This window comes from Mustela lutreola, chromosome X (genome assembly GCF_030435805.1).
Source record: "Mustela lutreola isolate mMusLut2 chromosome X, mMusLut2.pri, whole genome shotgun sequence".
In the NCBI taxonomy this organism is placed as follows: domain Eukaryota; kingdom Metazoa; phylum Chordata; class Mammalia; order Carnivora; family Mustelidae; genus Mustela; species Mustela lutreola.
This window is the reverse complement of record NC_081308.1, coordinates 124,247,157-124,261,107: the sequence shown is the minus strand read 5'-3', so window position 1 is coordinate 124,261,107 and position 13,951 is coordinate 124,247,157.

Genomic DNA, 13,951 nt, shown 5'->3' with positions numbered 1-13,951 from the left:
TGTTGAGAATCTTTTTTTTTTAAGATTTTATTTATTTTAGAGAGAGAGAGATCACAAGTAGGCAGAGAGGCAGACAGAGAGAGAGGGGGAAGCAGGCTCCCTGCTGAGCAGAGAGCCTGATGTGGGGCTCTATCCCAGGACCCTGGGACCATGACCTGAGCTGAAGGCAGAGGCTTTAACCCACTGAGCCACCCAGGCGCCCCTATTGAGAATCTTTTAATTGAAAAGTTTTGCTATTCCAGGACAGTAAACAAGACCCACTCACTTACATATTCAGTAGCTGGAAGCCAGTATATTTTGCAAACCCTAAGAGGAGATTTATTTACATAATGATGGCTATCATACCACTAACTATTTTAACTGAGATGACTACTTTGCATTAGATCAAGCATAGAGAATAATCAGTCAGTCTCACTAGCACCATGTCACAGCTGGAGGGATGATAGGTAAGTTTTCTAAAACATTTCATTAGGGTAATTTCTATTATAAACAGATACCTGGAAACACACATGCACATGCGCATCCAAACACAAACACACACACACACACACACACACACACACACACACACACACACTTCACTTTTTAAAAAAAAAAATTACATTTACCTCGACTTGCCTGTGCTTTTGCCAATAATTCTACTGGCTGGCCTGTGGGGGATGTTTGCAAAAATATTTGCATTTCCCTCCTGTCCCCTTCCAAACCTTTGTTTCACCACAATTATGAAGAGAACAAATGTTCACATTTTCCAAAGGTTTACCATTTTCAAGAAAAACACAAAAGCTCAACTGCAATGAGTGTTCACTTGCTGGGAGGGAGCCAAATACAAACAGATGTTTAGTTTTTATGCGTTGAACTTTTTTGTTTCTGGGCTTGCTACTTAGAAGAACACATTTTGTTTCTAGACATGAATTGATTCCTAGCATCAGAATTCTGCATCATGAAAGGGAGAATTAACCAGCCATATTCTGGCTTATCCAGAAGGTAGTGCACTTCCTGATGTTTGAGATTTTAAGAACAAATTTTTGTGTCCTCCCAAGTGGCTATAGACAGAGCAGCCTTAGATAGGAGGCCTAGATCCTACTTGTGTGACCATGAATAATCATCTGTTTCTCTCTAAGTCTTAGTTTCTTGTGTGTATGAGAAGAGATACCATCTAAGATTAAGTAAGTTAAAATAAAGCCTTAATATTCATGGGGAAAATATTGACAGTTTAAAGTTTGTTAGAAATAAATTCTTTTTTTTCAACCTTTAATTCTTTTTTATTTTTTATAAACATATAATGTATTACTTGCTCCAGGGATACAGGTCTGTGAATCACCAGGTTTACACATTTCATAGCACTCACCATAGCACATACCCTCCCCAATGTCTATAACCCCACCAAACTCCCTCTACCCTCTCCCTCCTGCAACCCTCAGTTTGTTCTGTGAGGTTAAGAGTCTCTTGTGATTTGTCTCCCTCCTGATCCCATCTTGCTTCATTTATTCTTTTCCTACCCCCCAAACCCCTCAGGTTGCATCTCCACTTCCTCATATCAGGGAGATCATATGATAGTTGTGTTTCTCTGATTGATTTATTTTGCTAAGCATAATACCCTCTAGTTCCATCCACATCATGGCAAATGGCAAGATTTCATTTCTTTTGATGGCTGCATAGTATTCCATTGTATATATATACCACATCTTCTTGATCCATGCATCTGTTGATGGGCATCTAGGTTCTTTCCATAGTTTGGCTATTGTGGACATTGCTGTTATAAACATTCGGGTGCACGTGCCCCTTTGGATCACTACGTTTGTATCTTTAGGGTAAATACCCAGTAGTGCAATTGCTGGGTCATAGGGCAGTTCTATTTTCAACATTTTGAGGAACCTCCATGCTGTTTTCCAGAGTGGCTGCACCAGCTTGCATTCCCACCAACAGTGTAGGAGGGTTCCCCTTTCTCTGCATCCTCACCAGCATCTGTCTTTTCCTGACTTGTTAATTGTAGCAATTCTGACTGGTATGAGGTGGTATGTTTTGTGGTTTTGATTTGTATTTCCCTGATGCCAAGTGATGTGGAGCACTTTTTCATGTGTCTGTTGGCCATCTGGATGTCTTCTTTGCAGAAATGTCTGTTCATGTCCTCTGCCCATTTCTTGATAGGATTATTTGTTCATTGAGTATTGAGTTTGCTAAGCTCTTTATAGATTTTAGATACTAGCCCTATATCTGATAAGTCGTTTGCAAATATCTTCTCCCACTCTGTCAGTTGTCTTTTGGTTTTAACTGTTTCCTTTGCTGTGCAAAAGCTTTTGATCTTGATGAAGTCCCAATAGTTCATTTTTGCCCTTGCTTCCCTTGCGTTGGCGATGTTCCTAGGAAGAAGTTGCTGTGGCTGAGGTCGAAGAGGTTGCTGCCTGTGTTCTCTTCAAAGATGTTGGTGGATTCCTTTCTCACATTGAGGTCCTTCACCATTTTGAGTCTATTTTCATGTGTGGTGTAAGGAAATGGTCCAATTTCATTTTTCTGCATGTGGCTGTCCAATTTTCCCAACATCATTTGTTGAAGAGGTTGTCTTTTTTCCATTGGACATTCTTTCCTGCTTTGTCAAAGATTAGGTGACCATAGAGTTGAGGATATATTTCTGGGCTCAATATTCTGTTCCATTGACCTATGTGTCTGTTTTTGTGCCAGTAGAAGTAAATTCTTTTGTTTATTTATTTTTTAAATTTCTTTTCAGCGTAACAGTATTCATTGTTTTTATACCACACCCAGTGCGCCATGCAATCCATGCCGTCTCTGATAACCACCACCTGGTTCCCCCAACCTCCCACCCCTCACCCCTCCAAAACCCTCAGATTGTTTTTCAGAGTCCATAGTCTCTCATGGTTCACCTCCCCTTCCAATTTCCCTCAACTCACTTCTCCTCTCCATCTCCCCTTGTCCTCCATGCTATTTGTTATGCTCCACAAATAAACAAATTTACTTTTATTCTCTTTGTCAATATGGATAACAACTTGATTTATATACCTTATAGAGAGTTTTTTTTAAGGCTCAATGAAAGGGGTGCCTGGCTGGCTCTTTCAGTCAACATTGGACTCTTGTTTTTTGTTCAGGTCCTGATCTCAGGGTGTGGAATTCAGTCCCAGGTCAGGCTTCATGCTCAGCACAGAGTCTGCTTGGGATTCTCTCTCCCCTCTCTCTGTCTCTCTCCCAACTCACACATACACACTCTCTCTCACTCTAAATCAATCAATCTTTAAGAAAAACAATTAATAAAAGTCCCAATGAAAGAGATGATATGGGTGAGAAAAAGGGGCAACTAGAATGCTATAAGCAGAGACTTTAGAGCAAGACTGTTGGACAAAAATCTCTGTCTCTGTGTGACCTAGAGGAAGTTTCCAGAATCTCAAGACATCTCATTTCCTTCATCAGTAAAATGGATATAGTGGTACAAGTAGCCACCACATTTAGTTGTGAAGATTAAATGAGTGGATAATGAGGACAAACGGTAAAGTCTTAGAAGATATAGCTGTAATTTCTCCAAAATATTATTTGATATACCAAGATATTAGAAATTATATAGAGCATTATGAAGAAAAGATGAGCTCCAAGAAGTTAAAGTGATAAATAAGTGCAATTATGTTAAATACACTATCCTCCAACAATAGTATATTTGTACCATGATCTAATATTACTGCTACTACTTTCTCACAGTATACATTAAACATTTCTTTTGGATATACTATGTTTCAGGCCCTGGCCCACCATTATATAGACTGTCCGAAAAAGGGAAGTTCAGAGTATCAGTATTCTACTACTGACCCTAAAAGTGTGTGAATGATCCCAGAATAGTTCAATACACAATCCAATTAAATTTATTGAATTTTCTGTACAATTTAATCTTCATTTGGCACCCCAAACTGCAATACTACTGATTAAACCTCAGTTAACAAGAGGATCAAGAAAGCAAAGTAACTGAATTTTATTACTAATATATTTTATAAGTTACATATTTATAATTAATATATATCAGTGTACTGAATATTAATCAGGATGCCCTTTCAGTTTTACTCCAGAGCTAATAAATTTGTCACAGTAAAGATAACAAATATAATATTTTCCCCCATACTTCAGCAATAGCTGGTTAAATTATCCTTTCAAAATTCCATTTAGGGGAACCTGGATGGCTCAGTCAGTTGGGTCTGATGCTTGATTTCTGCTTGGGTCATGATCTCAGGGTCATAGGATCAAGTTCCACATGGGGGTCTGTGCTCAGTGCAGAGTCTACCTGTCTTTCCCCCTCTCTTCTCTTTCTCTTTCTCTCCCTGTCTCTCTCTCTCTCTCCCTCTAAAATAAATAAATAAAATCCTTCAAAAAATTCCTTTTATAGGAGAAACCTAAACTCTAATAAATAACAAATAAGCTTAATGCATGTGTGAAACCTGTATGAGGAAAGCTATAAAACTATTTGAAGTCATCAAGGAAACTTTAATAAATAGAGAAGCATATTATGGTGCTGATTTGGACGTCTAAATATTATAAAAATGTTTCTTTCTTTCCAAAGTAATTAATGAATTTAATGGGATCCCAATCAATATTGTAACAGATGTTTTTAAACTTGGCAGTTACATTCAGAAATCACTGGGAGAACAAATGTGTTCAAACTGGGAAAAATATTGTTAATGACTTTCCCTCTAAGTATCTACCTTTATATCTATATAGTCTATATATCCTATTGGTTCTGTTTCTCTGGAGAACCCTAATAGAAGGGCCTGATAGAAGACAAATAGAATAGATTGTTATCACACAACTGCTTTCCTGCTACTCTCACATTGTTTTCTCTACTTAAGAAAAGTATAAGAGAAACAATAGATAAAACATGGATCTATCTGCAGCTGGTGCCAAATTGTTGGCAGGTGGCACTTTCTTCCAGGACAGATGAAAGGCTAGAGGCTCTTAGTGACCAGCTTTTTTTTTTCCAGGTACTTAGAAAAGAGCTGCATGTAATCTGCTTTTGATTTTCAATTACTTTATCAGAAAGGTAAACTGAAAATGTATCCTGGCATTCTAATCTTTTTTCTGTAACTTATTTTAAAATTATTTTATACATTTGCTACCTCATTTAATTAACCTTTTCATTTATTTTGTTAACATCTTAATTTTATTTTTTCAGTGTTCCAAGATTCATTGTTTATGCACCACACCCAATGCTCCATGCAATACATGCCCTCCACAATACCCACCACCACACTCACCCAACCTCCCACCCCTCTCCCCTCCAAAACCCTAAGTTAGTTCCTCAGAGTTCACAGTCTCTCGTGGTTTATCTCCCCCTCCGATTTCCCCCAACTCCCTTCTCCTCTCCATATCCCCATGTACTCCGTGTTATTCCTTATGCTCCACAAATAAGCGGAACCATATGGTAATTGACTCTCTCTCTCTGCTTGACTTATTTAACTCAGCATAATCTCCTCCTGTCCCATCCATGTTGATACAAAAATTGGGTATTCATCCTTTCTGATGGCTGCGTAATATTCTGTTGCAAATGTGGACCATATCTTCTTTATCCATTCATTTGTTGAAGGGCATCTTGGCTCTTTCCACAGTTTGGCTATTGTGGACATTGCTACTATGAACATTGGGGTGCATATGAACCTTCTTTTCATTAGGGTAAATACCTAGTAGTGCAATTTTTGGGTGATAGGATAGCTCTATTTTTAATTGTTTGAGGAAACTCCACACTGTTTTCCAAAGTGGCTGCACCAACTTGAATTCCCACCAACAGTATAAGAGGCTTCCCCTTTCTCCACATCCTCTCCAACAGTTGTTGTTTCCTGTCCTGTTGATTTTGGCCATTTGAACTGGTGTAAGGAGGTATCTCAATGTGGTTTGATTTGAATCTCCCTGATGGCTAGTGATGATGAACCTTTTTTCATGTGTCTGTTAGCCATTTGCATGTCTTCTTTGGAGAAGTGTCTCTTCATGTCTTCTGCCCATATTTTTTTTTTTACATGATTATCTGTTTTTTGGGTGTTGAGTTTAAGGAGTTCTTTATAGATCTTGATATCAGCCTTTGGTCTGTATAGAAGAATGAAACTCGACCATTCTCTAACCTTTTCATTTCTGTTTGGCACTGAAAAGACTGTATGGCCCTTCCTGTGTCTTCCTCTTAGGTCTTAGCCCTGAGACTCTGGACAGTCTTTGCAAGAAACCCTGTACCTCTGAGGTCTGTGAGTAGGCAGCAGAGTCACCCTGTACGTGGGCACTGCCATTCCTTTCATAGCACAGCACTCACCCACTATGAGCTCGCTTTCCACAGGATTGCTAAGAGTCTGTATGGTTTGTTGTGTGCTGTATAGATCAGCTCTCAGTCCTCTCAGAGCAGAGTTCATCTCAGTTTTCCTATAAGTGAATGTAGCAAATGTAAATCTCAGCTCAAACTTTCAAGTATGCAAGAAAAATGACCTTCCTAATTTCTTTTTTTAAATTTAAATTTATTTATTTTCAGCATAATAGTATTCATTATTTTTTCACCACACCCAGTGCTCCATGCAATCCGTGCCCTCTATAATACCTACCAGCTGGTACCCCAACCTCCCACCCCCCACCACTTTAAACCCCTCAGATTGTTTTTCAGAGTCCATAGTCTCTCGTGATTCACCTCCCCTTCCAATTTCCCCCAACTCCCTTCTCCTCTCTAACACCCCTTGTCCTCCATGATATTTATAATGCTCCACAAATAAGTGAAACCATATGATAATTGACTCTCTCTGCTTGACTTATTTCACTCAGCATAATCTCTTCCAGTCCCATCCATGTTGATACAAAAGTTGGGTATTCATCCTTTCTGATGGAGGCATAATACTCCATAGTGTATATGGACCACATCTTCCTTATCCATTCATCCGTTGAAGGGCATCTTGGTTCTTTCCATAGTTTGGCGACCGTGGCCATTGCTGCTATAAACATTGGGGTACAGAGGGCCCTTCTTTTCACGACATCTGTTATCTTTGGGGTAAATACCCAGGAGAGCAATTGCAGGGTCATAGGGAAGTTCTATTTTTAATTTCTTGAGGAATCTCCACACTGTTCTCCAAAGAGGCTGCACCAACCTGCATTCCCACCAACAGTGTAAGAGGGTTCCCCTTATCTCTTTTAAATCAACTTAATGCTGACCTTGAGGCCACGTGTTTCTCAGTTGGTATGAAAATCCATCTCAGTCATTAGTGTGATGCTCCCCACCCTCAGAATAATAGAATGTGAATGTGATAATAATAGACTGTGAATGTGATTCTAATAATAGAATGTGAATGGCTTTAGATTTTGCCCAGAAAATTATCATTATAACCACCACGTCACACGGGTATATAGCAATCACTTTGTTTCAGGAACCAGTGTGTGTGTATGTGTGTGTGTGTGTGTGTGTGTGTGTGTGTCTGTTGAGGGATTATAACTCAGGTTATTTGGGCTCTTTTATGGGCTGAATTGTGTTTTTTCCCCAAAATTCATATATTGAAGTCCTAAACTCCAGTATTTCAGAATGTGACTGTATTTGTAGATAGAACTTGGAAGAGAAGATTAAGATAAAATGAGGTCACTAGGGTAGGCCATAATCCATTTGAACTAATGTCCTTATAAGAAGAGGAGATTAGGACAGACACACGAGAATGACCATGAAATATGGACATCAACAAGCCACAGAGAGAGTCCTTGGAAGAAAGCAACCATACCAACACCTTGATCTTGACTGCTAATATCCAGAACTGTGAGAAAATACTTATCTCGTTTAACCCTCAAATCCAGTATTTTGTTATACCAGCTCTAGCAAACAGGCTTCAAAGCCTGTGTGCCTTTCATTTACTACCTGTAACCCCACTCTTGCCCCTTCTTTTTCCAAACAGAATGGTTATTACTTATTTTAATGATGGTCACAAAGAATCAAAGAAATTTTAGCATTATTTTAAAAATAAACTTTATTTTGGAATAATTTTATATTTACAGAAAATAATGCAAAAATAGTACAGAGTTTCCATATACCATGTGTTCCTAATGTTAACATCTTACGTTATCATGGTACATTTGTAAAAACTAGAACCAACATTACTACTAACTAATCCATTAATGTCCTTTTTTTCTGTCTCAGGATCCATTCCAGGATAGCACATGGTATTGAGTCATCGTATCTCCTTAGGCTTCTCTTGGTTGTGATTGTTCCTTAATCTTTCCTTGTTTTTCCTGACATTGCCAGTTTTTAAAAATGGCTGGTCAAGTGTTTTTAATGTCCCTCTGTTGAAATTTGTCATATTTTTCTTATGATTAGACTGAAGTTAGGGGGTTTTAGAGAAATACCACAAAGGAAACTGCCTTTTCCATCACATCATATCGGAGGGTACATTTTGTCAACATGATCATTACTGGTGATATTAACTTTGATCATTTGGTCAAGATACAATGGACCGTATGTGTCCCCACAAAATTCATATGTTGAAATGCTAATTCTTAATGTGGTGGTATTAGGAGGTGATTAGGTCATGAGAGTAGAGCCTCTATGAATGGGATTAGTACCCTTATAAAAGGAACCCAGTGACATTCTTTGCCCTCTTTCCTCCATGTGAGGATCCAAAATGAAGTTGATAGTCTGCAACCCACAAGAGGGCTCTCATAAGAACTCAACCATCTTTTCACTCTGATCTTGGACTTCCAGCCTCCAGAACTGTGAGAAATAGATTTCTGTTATTTATAAGTCACCCAGTATATGGTATTTTGTTATAGGAGCCCACACTGACTAAGACAGAAGTCTTTGTCAAGTTTCTTCATTATAAGGTTTCCCCTTTTACACTGTCTTTTGGAAGAAGTCATTAAGTGCAGTTCACACTCATTGGAAGGTTGGGGATTTAATTCCATCTCCAGGAGGGAATAACATCTGCATATATCATTTGGGCCAACCCTCTATGTGATACCTTTCTACTACCATGTTTGTCCAAGTGCCTATATCACGCTCCTGCTTCTTGTCTTTAGTAGCCTACCTCCCTGGACCATAATTTAGATCATTTCCTCATCAGAGATCACCTATCTCATCATTATCTCAATACCTTTCTCTATGTTATGTGAAAGCTAAACAATATGACAGTGATCACTCCTTAGCTGTTACTGGTGATTTACTTTGTTAGCCTGATCACACCACATTTGAATTTTAGAAGATTTTTAAGGATATCATTTGATAAACAACATGAGCAGTTCTAATAATAGGCACTTCAATCACAATGACAGGAAAACAGGCTGGTTCCAGGCAGCAAAACATTTATTTTCTTCATCATTTAAGAATCTTGGAAAATTTGAGAATTGTCTTGCCTTTTCTCTAGTAAGACATTATTACATGAGTGGTTTGTTTTCTAAAAGAAAAAAAATCATTTGTATCTGTCACTATGTATTTATGATTTCTCCTTCTTTTCCTAAGAGTCTTGTCCTTTAATTCTGTTTTGTGAACCTTACTGTAAGCTTAGAGAAATGTGAAAAACTTCAACAGGATGTGGTATACAAGCTACATCATTCTTGTAATGATTTAGCTGTGAGTAGCTCTTGATTGCAAGTTAAATCTATATATATGGCTGATGTGCAGTTTATTGTACGTTCTGTTCAGCAAATTTTAACAGATACCTTAAGGTATTGCTGATTGACAAATGAAATGTTGCTTCTTTGAAGGAGAAAGCTATATCAGACTGCTATTAGTGTCAGGATCGTGAAGTACCATTTTAATTACATATATAAAGAGATACCTGATAGCAAGGAATAACTGAGAGAAGATGGGAGGGAACAATTTACAAGTATATATAATGCTATCTGGATGATTCAGGCATGTTTTTAAAGATGAGTCCCTTCTTTCTGTGATTTTTAGGAGCAAAAAGGTGTCAAGGTTATGAATTAACTTTCCAATCTATCAGTACTGTATTACAGAGAGATTTGGAAGGCTCAGAGCAATATTTCACTCTCAGTTGAAAATCCACATAAAGGGCACATTCCCATGCTTTTGTTTCTTATGTGGCTAGTGTAGCAATAGAATGTGGCACACTGTTTTTATGGTACACTTTCAATTTGTTTTTTGATGAAAAACAAGCTGAAATTTGGAAGATGGAACTATAAAAGTGTCCAGGTGTTCTAGTAAAGGAAGTTATGAATTGAAGGGATGTAAATGATATTCTTTCATAATCATAGCAAACCTGTTTTTTTGTCTTTTCAAATCAGTATTTTTTCCCTTAAGATGTCAGTTTTTTATTTTAATTTTTATTAAAGCTTTTAATTTTAATTCCAGCACAGTTAACATACAGTGTTATATTATTTTCAGGTGTACAATATTGTGATTCACCAATTCTATCATTTTTAAACCCATTTGAAGAAGGTAGCATTTTCTATTTTCAACACCTACAGCCTCATTCCCACCCTCCATATCCTGCCATTTTTGTCCATCTATATTTGTTTGATTGATTCATTCATTCAACAATATCTGTTGAACACCTATAATATTCCAGGTATTATGCCAGATTTTAGGGATTCAGCAGTGAGTGTAATAGATACAGTCTCAGTGCTAGTGGAGTGTATTCTTGTGTGAGAGACTGGCATTAATTAAATAGCCAAAAGAATGAGTATAAAATGACAACAAGACAAGTAGCATGATGGCAAATGACATGGGGCTAGGAGAACTTAAAACAGGATAATTTGACCTAGTCTCTTAGTAAGGAGTCTCAGAAACAATTCCCTCTCAATGCCAGGGCCCCTAAAACAGGTGTTACTTTATAAGAAGACTGTGTTTTCATTGTTAGACCTGTCCCTGAATTAGTTGAAGAAAGTTATATTCCTTATATATAAAACTGGCTTATATACTTTGATTATAATGTAAAAGTTTGAATTCAGGTGTTAACTTGATGTTTGAAATAAAAATCTAAGATTCCTTTAAAAATCATCTGATTGAAGTATATATACAGAAAAGTGCAAACATAATCTTGTGTCTCGATGAACTCTCAAAAAGTGAACACATCCACTTAACTAGCATTTAGAAGAAATAAGACATTACCAGTTCCCCAGAAAGCCCTTCTCATACCACTTCTAGCTATGTGTTTTCAAAATATATCAGTGGATACGTGTGTCTCGGAAACTCAGTCTGCAATGTCTGGTGACCCCCAGTGTGCCTGGGCAATGCAGTCCCTGCTTGCCTGATCACTTCTGATAAGTCAGGATGACTCTAAGTTGATCCCATTAGAGGGAGGCATGGTGGACATCCACCCGAGGAAGCCCAAGGCATAAAGTCCATGTGGTTGATGTGGCAGCATTCAGACCAACTGATGGCCATTTCTCCTGACCAGACAAGAAAAGATCCTTGAGAAATTGTGGGCCATCAGACTGGCTTCGTCTACGTTTCCTGACTGTCAGTATGCATCAAACTCTGTCTGGGGAAGTTTTGTCACCATTAACACCTCTGCTTGTCTACAGACCCTCTCTTTTCTCCATAAAGGCCTTAGGAAGTTGGAGACAATGTCTGAGTGTGCACAATCTTTATCCATTTTCTATGATTCTGTTCTCTGCTGAAGGCTGACCCATCAGAAGGAAAAGAGTGTGCTCCTAGCTCCACCAGTACAACTGGAAAATTAGTCCTTAAACACTCTAATGCTCCAGAGAGGTATGTCAGGAAATAATTCTTAGGATATATCACCTTAGCTGGGATCTAAAGGGCGAGCAAGAGTTAAAGAGACAAAAAGGGGGGAGGTTTCCATGCTGAAGGACTACTCCATGCATAAGCTCTATGGCAGGAGGGAGCAGAGGGCATAAACAGAGATTAGGAGGAAGAATGATGGGAGATGAAGTGAGAAAGGAGGTAGAAGCTATACCGTGTAGGACCTTGTAGGCTATATTATATTTCTCCTTTAAATTAATTGTAATGGAAACCTCCTATTTAATTGGAGAAAGAACATTTATGTAAAATGATCAAATTTGTATTTTGAAAAAGATCGATCTGGCTGAAGTGTGAAGAAGATATTGGGGCTTGTGCATAGATGCACTGATAATAGCTAACAAAGAATGAGCATTTACTGAGTGACTTACATATATTAACTCATTTAACTCCTGACTCCTCTATCCCTGTGAATAGATTCTATTCTTATCTTCATTCCACAGATACAGTCATACCAGTAACAAGTAGCAAAGGCAGGATTTGAACCCAGGCAGACTGACTTCAGAACCCATGTATCTAAACACTAGGCAGAACTGTCTTTTGTTAGTTCTGAGGCTTATCTTTAATAGATGATGGTTACTTGGATTTAACAGATGGTGGAGACAGAAAGAACTGGACTGATTTGAAAGACTGTTAGAAGATAACAATGACAGAATACAATGACAGGTTGAGTAAGTGGGAGTTCAGATTACCAAAGATGATTCCTTAGGTTTGGAATATGTAATGAGATCTGTGGTGGTATCATTGACTGAGATAGGGAACACCCATTAACAAGAGCCAGGCTTGGAAGAGAGAATTATTTTGTTCTGGAATGTACTGAGTTGAAGAGAACTATGAAACAATAGGCAGAAAAGTAATGTCATATGAGCAGTATGTTATGCCTACCAAACAGCAATGTAGCAATGTGTGAACATTCAGCCTATACATAATGATTACCTTGGTCTGAAACTTCCAAAACTCCAATATTCTGTGTTCATGTAGAAGAGGATGAGCCACAAAAGAGATAGATAGAGAAGCAGCCAATGGGATAAGAACAAGAGAGGCAAGGAGAACAGGAGAGTCTCATAAGCCCCCAAATCAAGGTATGAGCGTTACAACTATAATGACATATTTTTTTTTAAATGGGATTTATGATTTCATTCATATATGGAATTTAAGAAACAAAACAAATGAGCAAAGAGGAAAAAAAGAGAGAGAGAAGCAAGCAAGAAGCAGACTGTTAACTCTAGAGAACAAACTGATTGTTGCCAGAGGGGAGGTGGGTAGGAGGATGGGTGGAGTCATTTCTGGGGTACAATATAGCAATTCAACATACATTACTCGGTGCTCATAGTAAGTGTATTCTTTAAGCCCCATCACCTATTTTCTGGGTATGTCACTAAAGTAATTTGCAGGGTCTCAAACAGATATTTTTATGTCAATAGTCCTTGTAGCATTATTCACAATACCCAAAGATGGAAAGAAATAAGTGTCCATCAACAGATGAATAGATACATAAAATGTAATTTACACATATAATGAAATATTGTTTAGCTATAAAATGAATGAAGTTCTGATCCATGCTACAACCTGAGTGAACCTTTCAAGTATCCCAGAAGTCACCACACGGAGTTCTTGCGCAAGCAGACAGCTTTTTTTTTTTTTTTTTTTAAGATTTTATTTATTTATTTGACAGAGAGAAATCACAAGTAGACAGAGAGGCAGGCAGAGAGAGAGAGAGGAAAGCAGACTCCCCACTGAGCAGAGAGCCCGATGCGGGACTCTGCGGAAGGCAGCGGCTTAACCCACTGAGCCACCCAGGTGCCCCAAGCAGACAGCTTTTTGTATCTCTCTGCTGAGGGTGTTTTCTACCCACTAGGGCAAGCTCAGCCTGTCTGTGGGGGTAGCCAGGTATTCGGGGCAGCTGTTAACTTCAGAGTGACAAGCAAACAGTGAAAGGAATTCATGAATGAAATAGCCAGTTTCCTTATCCCTCAGCGGAACAATGGGATTGAATCCCCATTCCCCACTCTTTTACAGTGCTTTCTGAGATTAGCTTCCAAATTAACTTCTTGCCAGCAAATTCAGTCTCAGAATCTTTTGGCAGGGAGCGGGGAGGGAGGCCTGCAAATGAACACAGCTTGTGTTATCTTCCGCAGTGTGATAAAATCATGGAGAAATACATATAAACCTGAATTTTCAAACCAGTCTGGTATATTCAAGGATTCACTTTGATTAGGAATATTATGTGAACTTAGATCC